We start from the raw sequence: 15,719 nt of genomic DNA on the forward strand, positions 1-15,719 counted from the left end.
GGTGGCACAGGTGGGCACTGATGAGGTGGCACAGGTGGGCACTGATTGTGGAGATGGACACTGATCACCGCTGGGCAGACAGGTGGGCACCGATTGGCACAGGTGGGCACCGATTGGCACAGGTGGGCACTGATTGGCACAGGCGGGCACTGTACTGATGGGGCACTGTACTGATGGGCACTGTAGGCACTGTAAAAACGTATTTGCAACACTCACAGATCACTGACAGTTTCTCTCTCTCCTCACACGCTGTCTCTTTGTGAGGAGAGAGAGCCGGCAATGAGAGATGATCTCAAATGTTTACATTTGAGATCATCGCTCATTGGCCATGGCGATCGCGCTGTTAATGGCCGCTGTGATTGGCCATTTACAGCGATCTGTGATTGGCTGTGTCCAAGGGACACGGCCAACACAGAATTTCCCCGATGCGCGCTTGTGAGCGCGCACGGGGAGCGAGGAAAGGGGAGGCCATCATATGACAGCCTCCCGGGAATTGACATCCGCGCTGTAGCCGTCATTCGGCTACGGCCGGATGTCAGGTGGTTAAGCTGAGAATCTATAACTCCGTCAGCTGCTGCTCTGTTGATGTAATTAAACATAGCCTTTCTATGACTGTCACTATTCTCGTGTTCGGCAATGCGTCTGGTAGCATGTTTCCAGTCATTATAGCCAGACTCAAAAAGAGATTGACCGTCACCATCGTCAATCGCATTCAGAAGCCTTAACATTAGCATCCTTATTTTGAACGGACTCCGGACCTTTTTGCGCCCAATAAGCACGCACGCTTTCATCAATTTTACCCCAGCGAGCAGGATCAGTGGATAAAGAGTCTGTAGTTGGACATTGTTCGGTCGCTGTTTCTGACTGAAGAGATGATGATTCATTGATGGGCTGCCCTGCTCGTGAATTCAAATCGTCTCCAACCGTTTCTTCCAGCGGGTTCGGGTTGTTGTCCTCTGGATTCTCCGCTTGCACATCAGGCTGTGGTGTCATGGGTGTAAAAAATCCAGTAATCCTTTTCATTTTACTGAGAACTTTCGTTTTGCGTTGCTGTCTGTCATTCTTTAGTTTTCTTTTAAGCGCGCCACTCTGATACCGTTTGTCCGCCATTACATCACTGTCTAATGCAGACAGGTTTTCTCAACAGCAGTAAACGAGGCACTACATAACTGCCAATAACCAATCAGCAAACCTCAAGATAAGAGAAAAGGAGAGATGGCGCAAGGAACAATTCTATATAGTCCTTAAATAGTCCCAAATATTATGTATAAGAACAGTCATTAGGATTGCTCTGATGGCTGCAACCTGGAGAGCGAAGCACAGCTCTATAAAACAGGAATAGAAAAGGACAAGGTGCGCCAGACTCAGTATTAAAGAACTTCTGTTTAATTGGACAAGACAAAACAGCCAAATGGCTACTCACAAAAGTAGATAATATATCTAAGTGTATAAGTGAACAGACTGGGATTTCTTCAGAATAACAGAAGGTAGGAATCTGCAACAAAGTTTGTTAAAGCAGAGGTTCACACAAAAATTGAACCTCTGCTTTTTGGAACCCTCTCCCCCTCCGGTGTCACATTTGGGACCTTTCAGGGGGGTGCAGATGCCTGTCTAATACAGGTATTTGCACCCACTTCCGGACTACACCACTTCCCGTCCCCCTGCGCTGTCTGCTGGGACACACATGGGTCCCAGAGACAGCAGGAACCGTTCTGATTGCGCAGCGCGACTTGCGCATGCGCAGTAGGGAACCGGGAAGTGAAGCCGCAAGGCTTCATTTCCTGATTCCCTTACAGAAGATGGCGGCGGCAGCACCCAAGAGCCGAGCGACGGTTCAGCCTCGGGTGCCAACATCGCTGGACCCTGAGACAGGTAAGTGTCCTTATTTTAAAAGTCAGCATCTGCAGTATTTGTAGCTGCTGACATTTCATTTTTTTTTTTAAATCCCTGCAATGTACATAGATAACCCAGAGGGGAATGTTTTTTCTCAACAAAAGTGGAGTTACTCTTTAACCTCTTCCTGCCTGCACTATAGCCAAAAGACAGCTATAGTGTGGGCCTAAATTGCTGGTAGAGCGTCCATGTACATCCTCCTGTAAATAAGCTACCTGGAGCACACGGCACGCACGGCACGCTCTGTGATCAGTGAGTCTACGATCCTGACCCCTTACCATGTGATCAGCTAATAACAGCTGATCACCTGATGTAAACAGAGCCGGTAATTGCCTATTTTTTTTTTCCCTCACGCTGACAGCATGAGGGAAAAAAAAAAGCTGATCACAGGCATCTGTCAGAGGGACATCGGTCCCAATCATGGAGAGCCACCGCTGACTCATCTATGCCCACCAGTAACACCTGCCAGTGCAAATCAGTGCTGCCTATCAGTGCCACCTATCAATGCCCACCAGTGCCACCTATCAGTACCGATCAATGCTGCCAATCAGTGCCCATCAGTGCCTCATCATCCGTGCTGCCTATCAGTGTCACCTACCAGTGCCCATTAGTGCCACCTATCAGTGCTACCTATCAGTGTCCTTCAGTGCTGCCCTTCAGTGCCACCAATCAATGCCACGTGTCCATCAGTGTCGCCTTATCAGTGCCCATCAGTGCACATCAATGGAGGAGAAAAATTACCTGTTTGCAAAATGTTATAACAAACTATGAAAACTGTTTTGTTTTTTTTCCTCCCCAAAATTTTTTGGTCTTTTTTTGTTTGTTTAGCAAAAAATAAAAACCCCAGTAGTGATTAAACACCACCAAAAGAAAGCTCTATTTATGTAAAAAAAATGATAAAAACTTCTAATAGGTACAGTATAGCATGACCGCGCAATTGTCATTCAAAGAGTGACAGTGCTGGAAGCTGAAAAATGGCCTAGGCAAGAAGAAGGTTTAAGTATCCTGTAGGCAAGTGGTTAAAATGTCAAGTTATGTATCTAAGCATCGTCGTCTTCATAAGGCTGGTTTATACAACCAAGACTGGGTAATTTTCTTCCAAACAGATATTACGAGATATGTTGATCGAGTGGACTTATTCACCTGCTTTGTAGAGGCAGGAAGAATTTTTTTCTCCCTTTGATGCAAAATTGGCCACAGTTAACCAGCAGTGTTGTTTTTCTAGCTCTGGACCGAAGCCACTAGATTGTGTGAAAAGATAAATTGGGGGGCATGTATCTTTTCCCTTAAGTAAAGGAGAACTCTAAGAGGAGTTAACATAGAGCATTGGATTATGGGATTGCTGTGCGTGCATGCGTGTGCTGGTGTGTGTTAAGTCCTTTTTACCTGCTGTTAAAATACAGCCTTCGACAGTACCGCTATTGTTACCTGCAATTCCAGTCCATGTGCTTTGATCCACGTTTTTTGAATTGAAGTGATTATGCTCATAAACATCTCTGTAGCTGATTACATTCATTCAAACAATGCAGAAAGACCAGAGAGTTTTTACAACGACTGTCAAATCAAGAGCTAAGTGTAAATTGCACATTACATTTCCCCCCACAGTGCTTTAGATTAACCTTTTTCTGGAATTCTTAAAAGGAAGAAAGAGCCCATTTATTTAAAAAAATCTATAATACCCCCCACCATCTCCACTGGCCTCTATATAGCAATAGACTAAATATAACACATTTCCTCTATTCAGAAGTTTCTGTTCTAGCCAGGGCCAGCTTGGTGTTTTATAGCTCCAATGCTTCTGTTAAAATTGGCTATATGTGCCATGGTGAACATGGGGTCTGGGCACACTGATCATGATGCCCATGGGACAGACCGTCTCCAGTACCGTGTACCCTCCTGTTTCTCATTGGAACTACAAGTCCTGCTTGAGAGCCAAATAAACTATTTATGTCATTTCTAAATTATCTTTCCTTTTAACTTTAAGATAGAATACAGATTTCTTTCTGAAGCAATGAACAGCAGTGGCGGTTGGCAGTTTTCTTTCGGGGGGGGGGGACAAACAGTGCACCCACAGTAACCCCCCCCCGGTCACCCGCACCCTCCCCCCCCCCCCCCGGTCGGCCCCGCACTTACCCCATCCAGTGGGCAGCACTTCTCTCTGGGCGACAGAGGGCGGCTTCTCATGCGTCCCCTCCCTCCTCCTCCTAGGCGGCCAATAGGATCACCTGTCCTTGAAGCCAATCAGGTGACAGGTCTCAGGATCCACTTCCTGACTGGCCGGGAGGAGAATCAGTGTGACAAAACGGAATATTCATTCACTATTGCCACACAACTGGGTGGGCACAGGGCGCCCACCCTTTTTTGAAGCCTATTAAAGCCTCGGGCTCTAATCATGTGCTTAAAAAAAAACAAAACCCCATTGGAATCCATGTGTCCGGCACCCCGCATGTAGATTATGGGGTCGGATGCATGGATAGGGGGGCTGCGCCCGTGAGCCCCTAATGAACGGTCCGCCACTGCTGAACAGACAGTATTTTTAAAAATATGCAATATGCAATACCTTAACCATTCAGGTGAAAGAAAATAGGCTTGCTTAAAGTGTATGTGCAGCCTAAAATATTTTCTTCAAAGCCACATTTACCCAGAAGCAAACATTTATTATATTGCAGCTTACTAGATGGCTGCATTATTTTTCTTTTTTAGGTTTTCTTTCTTTTATTTTCACCTGGTGATCCTGCCAGTAAGTCTGTTGTTTTTCAACAGAACAAGCCGTCCTACAGATGTAGCAGTTAACAAATTGAGACAAACTATTTACCACTGAGAGGGGTGCTTACAATGATCAGCTTTTATTTAATAATGTAAAACCTTTATGTCAAAAAGAAAACACAGTTGCTGTAACTGCTTAAAAAGTGTTAGCTGTACTCTCTATTGATTGTTTAAACAATGGCAAAGCAATGTTACCATGAGTTATAAAAGTACCCTATGTCAACAATGTTGGAATTTGTCAACTTAAAACATAACAAAAAATGAAAGTAAAAAAAAAAAGTGTTAGCTGTAGAATTGGCTTTCATGTTGTTAGTGTATCTAAATCTGCTACTACATCCCTCCCCTCCCCCCAGATTAACAATACTGCTATCCAGAAGTACCACTGTGCTCCTTCATCCAGAGTGGGGACACTCTAATACAGGAGGTATTTTACTGGCCAAATCACCAGGTGCAACAGAGGGAAAAAAGGTCCAAAAAATGATGCAGCCACCGCATCCAATAATTGGTAAGCTGCAATATATAACATTTTTGGCTTTGGGCTCAATACCACTTTAAGTTTTGGATAGTGTGTAGAAAGAGAGGTTCAAATTGGTAGGCAGGTTCAATCTATTTTCTCTACTGCAGGTGTCGCATTTCTGCAGCGGCAATGCAGATGGTGGAGAAAGTCAGGAGGAACCTAGTTCCTCTAATACAGGAGGTATTTTACTGGCCAAATCACCAGGTGATAACAGAGGGAAAAAAGGCCTAAAAAAGAAAACTGATGCAGCCACCACATCTAATAATTGGTAAGCTGCAATATATGACATTTTGGTTTTGGGCTTAATACAATTTTAATTTTTGAGGAGTGTGTAGAAAGATTGGTTTATATTGGTGTCTGTGTCCCCTGTGTAGGCAAGTTCAATCTATTTTCTCCACTGCACGTGGCGCACGTCTGCGGCGGCAATGCAGATGGTGGAGAAAATCAGGAGGAACCTAGTTCCTCTATGGTTTCCTCAGTCACAGGGAGGCAGTTATCTGATTGGATGCTGGTGCCCCAATTGACTATGGTGGCCATCTTGGGTCAGATAGAGACCCTGGCTTCCAGGTTTGGTGCACATTTTTGTGAGTGGCTAGTGTAAGGACAGAATACAAAAACATATTTGGGGGGCACACCCTACATTGCGTTTAAATTCAAGATGGTGCTGCTATAAGACCTACAAACAGTACAAAATATTTTACAAGGCTAGTTAAAAACACCTGAACATATTCACAAAATACGGGGATTTGGTCACACTATATGGTCATATAGTGCTAAGCCCACTTACTGCGAATTAGTGGGTCCTACTCTAGTAATAGAATGGAAGAGTCGCAGTAAGTGGGCTTAGCACTATATGACCATATAGTGTGACCAAACTGTCAAAATGTCATTCTTGAATGTGTGCGCTGTAAAATATTTTGTACTGTTTGTAGGTCTTATAGCAGCACCATCTTGAATTTAAACGCATTGTATGGTGTGCCCCCCTAAATATGTTTTTGTATATTGTAATAGACCTTGACCAGGTTTTTTGGGCTGGAGCACCTCTCCCCCTCCTCATTACCTCTTATTTAGTGGCCACCAGTGATTAGGATGTATCCCCTTCAGTTCTCCCACATAGAGGAGTTCAGCTCCCATGGTTGAGACAAAGGATCTTCCATTCTATTACTAGTGTAGGACCCACTAATTCGGGGTACTTTGTCACAGTAAGTGGGCTTAGCAATATATGACCATATAGTGTGACCAAACCCCTGTATTTTTTGAATATGTTCAGGTGTTTTTAACTAGCCTTGTAGGAAATGTCATTCTTGAATGTGTGCGCTGTAAAATATTTTGCAGTGTAAGGACAGGATACCCATTTGCCAGGGACAGTGCTTAGTGTCAGGGAAGGTTCCTAGAGAGTAGGGAAAGTGCAGGGACATGCCATCCTTCCTGGAAGCCTCCTGATTTGGGTACGGACCAGCTAGGCCGCATTACGCTCCTCGTGGCAGGCGCTGTCAGCATCTATGGGTCTCCAGACAACTGTCCCCGCTCTCTGTAAGTAATTCAGGTTTGGTTGGACTGGGATTCACCCGTACAGTTTGTGTTTGAAATCAGGTCTGAAAAACCAGACACAGTATTCAGACCGGACTATGGCTTCCCAGCAGGGTTGCTGGCTGCAGTTGTGTAAGCCATGAGTGTTTGTTGCACTCTCTTTCACACTGCCCCAGGAGAGGCACTAACAATCCCCCCCCCCCCCCAAACACACAGACAGGAAAGGAGAGAGGGCTCAATCTGCTCCTCTTCCTCCTGCCCCTATCCCTCTGTGACTGCACACACTCCAATCCTCGGCGCTTTGCCTTAGAAAAGAAAAGTGGGGGCCCGGAAATTTGAAGTCCAGCAGCCACAGATACATCTGGATGAGAGGTGCCAAGGGGTTAGTGAGCTCACCATCCATCCCTGTCTGTGACTGAAGTCTCCCCTCTTCTCTCTCCTGCCTCTGAGTGAGTACACTAAGGTAAATCAGGGTTCTCAGAACATCCCTTACATCAGAGTTCCTGTCATGGATCTGCCACCTGAGGGTTAACTTAGTCCAGGCTGATTTCAATGATTGCCAACAGGCTGCCTTATTTAAATACCTCAGCAGCTCTGTGTCCTTGCTGTCTGATCTGCAGCTCTGTGTATGTGTTTCCTGAAGATCTGATATTTGCTCCAGTTTGACCTGGCTTGTTTTGAGACTGTTCCTGTTATCCGCCTGCATCTGACCCTTGGCTTGTTTGACGATTCCTTCTGCCTGCTCCTCTTGTACCTCTCTTGCCAGCCTGATTACCGACCCGGCCTGCCTGATGTTCCAAGACTCTCCTCCAGTCTGCTATACTTACCTACTGTAGCCATCCAGCTCCAGTCCCAGTTTGCCTCCTCACATGTCTGCTGATCCATCCAGTCTGCTCACCTGTCTGCTGATCCATCCAGTCTGCTCACCTGTCTGCTGATCCATCCAGTCTGCTCACCTGTCTGCTGATCCATCCAGTCTGCTCACCTGTCTGCTGATTCATCCAGTGTGCTCACCTGTCTGCTGATTCATCCAGTGTGCTCACCTGTCTGCTGATTCATCCAGTGTGCTCACCTGTCTGCTGATTCATCCAGTGTGCTCACCTGTCTGCTGATCCATCCAGTCTGCTCACCTGTCTGCTGATCCATTCAGTCTGCTCACCTGTCTGCTGATCTATCCAGTCTGCTCACCTGTCTGCTGATCCATCCAGTCTGCTCACCTGTCTGCTGATCCATCCAGTCTGCTCACCTGTCTGCTGATCCATTCAGTCTGCTCACCTGTCTGCTGATCCATTCAGTCTGCTCACCTGTCTGCTGATCCATTCAGTCTGCTCACCTTTCTGCTGATCCATTCAGTCTGCTCACCTGTCTGCTGATCCATTCAGTCTGCTCACCTCTCTGCTGATCCATTCAGTCTGCTCACCTGTCTGCTGATCCATTCAGTCTGCTCGCCTGTCTGCTGATCCATCCAGTCTGCTCACCTGTCTTCTGATCCATCCAGTCTGCTCACCTGTCTTCTGATCCATCCAGTCTGCTCACCTGTCTGCTGATCCATCCAGTCTGCTCACCTGTCTGCTGATCCATCCAGTCTGCTCACCTGTCTGCTGATCCATCCAGTCTGCTCACCTGTCTGCTGATCCATCCAGTCTGCTCACCTGTCTGCTAAACCATCCAGTCTGCTCACCTGTCTGCTGATCCATCCAGTCTGCTCACCTGTCTGCTGATCCATCCAGTCTGCTCACCTGTCTGCTGATCCATCCAGTCTGCTCACCTGTCTGCTGATCCATCCAGTCTGCTCACCTGTCTGCTGATCCATCCAGTCTGCTTACCTGTCTGCTGATCCATCCAGTCTGCTTACCTGTCTGCTGATCCATCCAGTCTGCTCACCTGTCTGCTGATCCATCCAGTCTGCACACCTGTCTGCTGATCCATCCAGTCTGCTCACCTGTCTGCTGATCCATCCAGTCTGCTCACCTGTCTGCTGATCCATCCAGTCTGCTCACCTGTCGGCTGATCCATCCAGTCTGCTCACCTGTCGGCTGATCCATTCAGTCTGCTCACCTGTCGGCTGATCCATTCAGTCTGCTCACCTGTCGGCTGATCCATTCAGTCTGCTCACCTGTCGGCTGATCCATTCAGTCTGCTCACCTGTCGGCTGATCCATTCAGTCTGCTCACCTGTCGGCTGATCCATTCAGTCTGCTCACCTGTCGGCTGATCCATTCAGTCTGCTCACCTGTCGGCTGATCCATTCAGTCTGCTCACCTGTCGGCTGATCCATTCAGTCTGCTCACCTGTCGGCTGATCCATTCAGTCTGCTCACCTGTCGGCTGATCCATTCAGTCTGCTCACCTGTCGGCTGATCCATTCAGTCTGCTCACCTGTCGGCTGATCCATTCAGTCTGCTCACCTGTCGGCTGATCCATTCAGTCTGCTCACCTGTCTGCTGATCCATCTAGCCTGCTGGTCCTGTCTGCTGTGCCAGCCATCTGACCCATCTGCTGTTGATCCTGCCAGGCACTCATACTATTCTGCACTCCCGTGCCACCTGTCTGCTCTACCAGGGGCCGCGAGTCAGATACATAAGGGAGGCCTTCCTCTGCATCGGGCACATCAGTCAGGTACATGAGAATGTGACAGTTCCCGTTTACACCAGAGACCGCAGTGTTCCCCCTTACATCAGAGTCCTCTTATACATCAGAGTTCTCAGTGTTCCCCCTTTAATCAGGGTTCCCAGAGCATCACTTATGTTAGAGTCCCCAGAGTTCCCGCTTACATTGTAAGGGAACTCTGCGAGTTCAGATGTAACAGGGGAACTCAGTGAATTCACATGTAAAAGGGGAACTCTGCGGATACAGATGTAAACGTAGCGGTACTCTTGTGAGGGCTGCTGAGTTAGTTATAGCAATCCGCCAATCACCCTGCTTCCGACCTCCCATCACCATGTAGAAGACATTAAACAGTCAATGTTGAAGTTTTCTACTAGCTTTATTTACAATAATTGAACTTGGATTGGGAAAGGATTGTATAAGATGCCCTTTGACGCATTGCAACAGTGAATAGTTGTTCAGTAGCCGTGACTTTGTAAGAACACTAATTACACTCCTTTCTTGCTTCTCATGCAAATCCTTAGTGCAATGATATACTAATGCCCTCTTCTCCCTTCCATTTGACAATAAAGAGCCACTCTGAATAACTCTTCAAAGATAGACTTAGAGGGATTATTCCTGAGAATCCAAAGGCCAGAAACTATACCTGCTTCTTCCTAAAGGGAATTAGACACCCACATAGTCCTTGGAAGGCACAGTCATCATGCTAACCAGGCCGGAGATGACTTGGCATCCCTACACGATGACCTGACACATGACCGTGAACGGACCATTGCTTTCCTTAATCAGGAATTACTAATGCTGTGTTCTTCAGCTCCAGCATTCTACACTGTACTGATTCACTTCTCTTCTGGTGCTCCACTAACCTACTCCTTGAGAGCAGTTCTGTGTCCCTGGTCACAGAATGCTGCTCTAACTCCTCCGCTTTACCACTACTTCCTCAGCTTGATCCTCTCTGCATCCAAGTTCTGTGTTCCCCGGTCACAGCAACCCGATGTCTCCATATAGGTGAGGATTCTCATCTTTGTCTTCTCTATTGATGGCTCCTCCATCCCTCCTCCGCGCATGGCGCGTCCCCCCATGGGGATGCCCAGAACGGCACCCGTTACTCCATGCTTTCTTTCTGTAATCCCAACTCCAGAACTCCCCTTCAAGCATGTGACCCCAGCTTATATGAGAGGCCTGCCCCTGCCAGTCCAAATTAATGATTGGTCAGAGCGCTCCACATGAGCTGCCTGCCACTTAGGTCTCAAGTCTAACCCCTCTTCCAGATCACTACCTCTAAAAGCAGGGGAGGCATCTCTGAATCAGAGTGTAGGGGGCCACACCCCCCACTACACTGATCACTCCCAGTCCCCAGATCACAACAACCAGGCCCAGCCCAAAGCACAGGCCTGGCCAAATTTACCTGCTCTGAAGTCCTGTAATAGAAAAATATAACACTAGCACCTACCGTTAGGTAGAGGGTACTACATAAAAATGGGAACTCTGCAGATTCAGATGTAAAAGGGGAACTCCGTGGATTCAGATGTAAAAAGGGAACTCTGCGGATTCAAATGTAAAAGGGGAACGCTGTGGATCCAGATTTAAAATGGGAACTCTACTGATTCAGATGTAAAAGGGGAACTCCGCGGATTCAGATGTAAAAGGGGAGCTCTGTGAATTCAGATGTAAAAGAGGAACACTGTGGATTCAGATGTAAAAGGGAAACTCTGTGGACTCTGATGTAAAGGGGGACTCTTGTGATTAACTACATATGATTAGAAAGGTTATTTAATTGCAAAATATATGTATAGTTTATACTGAAAAAAAATTGGTGTGCGTCGCTAAAATGTTCGGGGTTTGACTTGAAGAAAAGGTGACAACCCTAACCACGATGCACCTACCCACACACTGGAAAGAGTCACCCCCTCTATTTCTCCTGCTCACCATTTTCACCAAAACAAAATGTAATATAAATCCAAACTTTCACAGTTGTCATCAGAAAAAGAATAGAAGGGAAATCTTTGCACAGGGACACTTGTACTGGTGACAGCCGCTAGGAGGGGAAGTTCCCTCATTTTGTGGGGATTTCCTCTCACTTTCAGTTTCACCTCCAGTACAGGAAGTTTAGAGCAGGAAAGAGGATGCTACCAGCACTGGCTTATAGGAGTGGAACTATAGTCATTGTGATAGTTTTTATAGGCTGACTCATTTTTTGGACAGCAGATGGCTGGTAGCATTCACAGCAATGAATGGCCAGACTGTGCGATGGTAATCAGATGTCTGTGGGTACTGTAAAACAGTGGTTCAAGTACCCCCAACAGGCCATGTTTGCAGGTTTTCCTTTATCTTGCACAGGTGCTTTAAACCAGAGTCAATGATTTGGTATTTTGGACCGTTATTTTATCTTAGAGAAATTCTCAAAACATGGCCTGTTGGGGGCACTTGAGGACAGGGTTGAGAACCACTGCTGTAGAAGACACAAAGCTAAAAATCAAAGCATGCAACCTGTAGCAGGCCTATGAGGTTGATTTACTAAAGGCAAATAGACAGTTCACTTTGCAAGGGAAGATGCACTTTGCAAGGGAATCACCCCAGAGCTTGGTGAATGAGATGAATCACTTTCACCATTCAATCATGTGCAAACAAAAATGTTTTTTTTTATACTCTTTGCAAAGTGAAACTTCACCTCAATAGCCTTGCAAAGTAAACACAGTGTTTGCCTTTGGAAAATCACCCCCTATATATCAAATATCGGTATACATGCATTAGAACACAAATATTCTTTCCGATAGGTTGCTATGGCTTACTACACTGCATTTTTCTCTTGGTCTTATCAAACACACTATTTTGTCTGCAGTCTTTCCAGTGCCTACTCCACCTCAGACGGGTTTAATGTGAACACTCTATCAAAATGTGTTCTGACAAATTATAAAAGATAATCACCAGTATTAACTACCTATCGTTGACAGTCACAAAAACATATTACTCGAACAAACACTCCAAAGTTAAATACAACAATGTTTATTTGGAAGCACGTCTCACATTCTAAGTCACTGGCTTGGATCAATAAATGAACTACATCTATGGCAGCCACGTATTCTACAGCTGACACGTTTTATGGATTATTCTTCCCATGGGAAACTTCTACAGGCAACAATTGTGCCTTTCCAAAGGCCATAATGTAAATAAATAAAACTCTGCATGCTTCATAATCACTATTGGATACTTGAGAAGCATATTGATTTTACCAGTTCATTGCAAAGACAGGTCAAACTTCTCTGCTTAACCTGATTTACAAGCTAATCCTTTCCACAGAGTTTCTCTTCCAATGTACTATATTACATATGATGTGAAATGTTGGTGCTCCTGCAGCACACATTCATAAGTAAGTGTCACTGTAACCCAATAAAAGACCATAACACAATTTTCCGATGAACTGTGCTTCTTATTTATTTCGTATATACAATGCACACCTTGTACCAGGAGAAGTCAGCAGTGGGAGATGAGTACTAACATAGAGTATAACTAATACATTGGATTGATTTGTTCTTTCAATTACTCTGCTTGTATACTGTGCTGGGAGCATGGAATTACATGAACGTTCAATTTCATTTACTTGTACTTTTAGAAAAGTTCTTCCTTTCAAAAACACATTAGAATGCTGCTTATTACCTGAAAGTCACTAATTCTAGATTAACACTGGATTGCCAAATATGCGATGGTAGCCATCCGTCAAGGTTACATTGGACACAAGCTGCAATCGGGACGTATATAGTCCATAGGCAAGAAAGGTCTGCTCCTATTAGTTGTCCCAGGAACTTCTTTCCCTGCACCACAGTGCTAAGCTTCATTTTATCACTAATGAGTCTGAACCCACTCTTGAAGCCAGAGGGGAATGGGTGGCATAGGAGCTTAGTTTGGAAGTTGCAAGAATGTATGGATCCTAGCACCAATAGGTACAATTGATTGAGTTCCCTATTGTTGGGATAATTGTTGGCACACTAATGTGTATTATTGACCATAGATGAGCACCCTGATTCAAATTCGATTCAGTCAACAAAATGTCAAGTAAATAAGAAAAAGCAAGCATACCTTGAGGATCTTCATTGACTTAATCAAAGCAATGGTTGTTTTTTTTTTTAAAGAAAAATTTCCTTATTGATTTTACATGAGCAAATACAAAACAAAAATGAGTAGTATAACTAACTTATAGCAAAATAGAAAATTCTACAGACAAAACATATTTGTATAATAACGTGTTTCTATATAGTAGAACACCAACCAATCATATATAACATGTATATGTCTATACGTTGTGAAGGTTCAATGACAGTAAATGTAGCTAGTGATATCCCAAATATACATCATTCCATGATCATTGGGAACAATATCTGTACATAGGACAATATTTCTAATAAGTTAAGACACACATTCTTATTTTCAAAGCTGAGGTACAAAATATGAACAATTAGGGGTTGATTAACTAAAACTGGAGAGTGCAAATCTGCTGCAGCTTTTTTGTCAAAGCTTAATCGAACAAGCTGAAGTTAGAAGCTGATTGGCTACCATGCACAGCTGCACCGGTTTTTGCACTCTCTAGTTTTAGTAAACCAACCCCTAGTTATTCATATTTTGTACCTCAGCTTTGAAAATGAGAACATGCTACTTTACCCTTTGCCCCATGTACAGGTATTGTTCCCAGTGGTTTAATAAGCAATTCAACTAGGCTGCATTTGGACCAAGATGCCTACATAGCTATGCCTTTGTTAATACCACAATGATAATAGCAGTGTACGCAAAATGTCCCAGATTTTACTTTTTATGTTCTTGGAAGGCATGGTAAATAATTAAAGCTGGATTCTAGGCAGATGAAAAAAAGCTCTGTATTCAAATCATACATTATAATTTCTAAGTACACAAATGTAACTTGACGTCATCAGCCTTTTGCAGTCCCTGTACAACAGAGCTTAATGGAGGAGCAAGAAGCAGCATAAAGAACCAATCTGTTCATGTGCTGCCATGGAAAATACTGATAGAAGCGATGAGCTCATCTATGTGGCTTCTCCTTCACTGTTCACTTACAGTCCATGTGTAAAGAGACGGTACAGCAGCACCCTTGGGACTATGGCTTGCTAGTGTTTGGGTGACACATATTAAAGGAATAAACATGATTTACCGTAGTCTGTTTTTGTTTCTAAAAAGGCAAATACATCAGAACTTCTTTTAATATTTACCTAGAAACTCCTATAAGAAAAAGCTCTCATCACAGCCAGGAAAAAATCTATTCATGAAAACATAAGAGAAAGGCAGAGAGCCCTGTCCTTATGGGGTAAATAAAATTTAATGAAAAAAAATAAAATGCTACTTGTCAAAGCGCGTACCAAGTGCTTCTATTACATAAAAAACAGCAGAAAGGTGATCTTAGATATAAAGCCACCCAACACCGTCCACCGTCAGTATACTGGAAAGGCTGGACGTGTTTTTGGGGACATTCTGCCTTCATCAGAGCCTGTTATACGATTTTACCTTTATATACAGGATGGCTGTGCTGTTAAGGGGTGATGTGACAGTTTGGGGGGAGATTTACTAAAACTGGAGAGTGCAAAATCTGGTGCAGGTCTGCATAGAAACCAGCTAGCTTCCACATTTGTTTGTCAAAGCTTAATAGAACAAGCTGAAGTTAGAATCTGATTGGCTACCATGTAGAGCTGCACTAGATTTTGCACTATCCAGTTTAGTAAATCAACTCCTGTGTCCACAGGTGATGTATGCCTGTACTGTTGGGAGGCAATGGACCATTACATGTGACTACACTTTTTTTCATAGGGCTTCAAAAGAAGTATGATTGTAATTTTGAGAGGTTGATGAGAATGGCAATTTTTAGCCCTAAAACATGTTTTCTGGGTCTACAAGAAAAGTATGTCTGCACTGTTTAGAAATCATGAGACAGTTTGTGTCAGTACACTATTTTTCCAGTATCTACAGGAGAACCCGTGTCTACAGAAGAATAGATGTACTATTGAGAGGTGATAGGATCATTTGTGACACTACACCATGTTCCCAGAGTCTATAGGGGATGTAAAGCTGAATTATTGAGAGGCTATGGGATAGGTTGTGTCACTACATTATTTTTCCCAGTGTCTACTGAAGAGGTATGGTTGCACTTTTAAGAGCTGACAGGACAGTTTGTGACAGTACACCATGTCCCCATTGTCTATAGGGAAGTGTGGCTGTATTGTTAAGAGGCAAATTATTTTCTCAGGGCCACAGAAGAAGTATAGCTGTGCTGTTGAGGGGTTGATGGGACAATTTGTGACCTTCAAACATGTTCCCAGGGTCTACAGTAAAAGTATGTCTGTACTGTTGAGAGATGATGGGACAGTTTGTGTCCCATCATCTATTTTCCCAGTATCTACAGGAGAACTA

The sequence above is a fragment of the Aquarana catesbeiana genome, linkage group LG03 (assembly GCF_042186555.1).
Source record: "Aquarana catesbeiana isolate 2022-GZ linkage group LG03, ASM4218655v1, whole genome shotgun sequence".
Classification (NCBI taxonomy): Eukaryota; Metazoa; Chordata; class Amphibia; order Anura; family Ranidae; genus Aquarana; species Aquarana catesbeiana.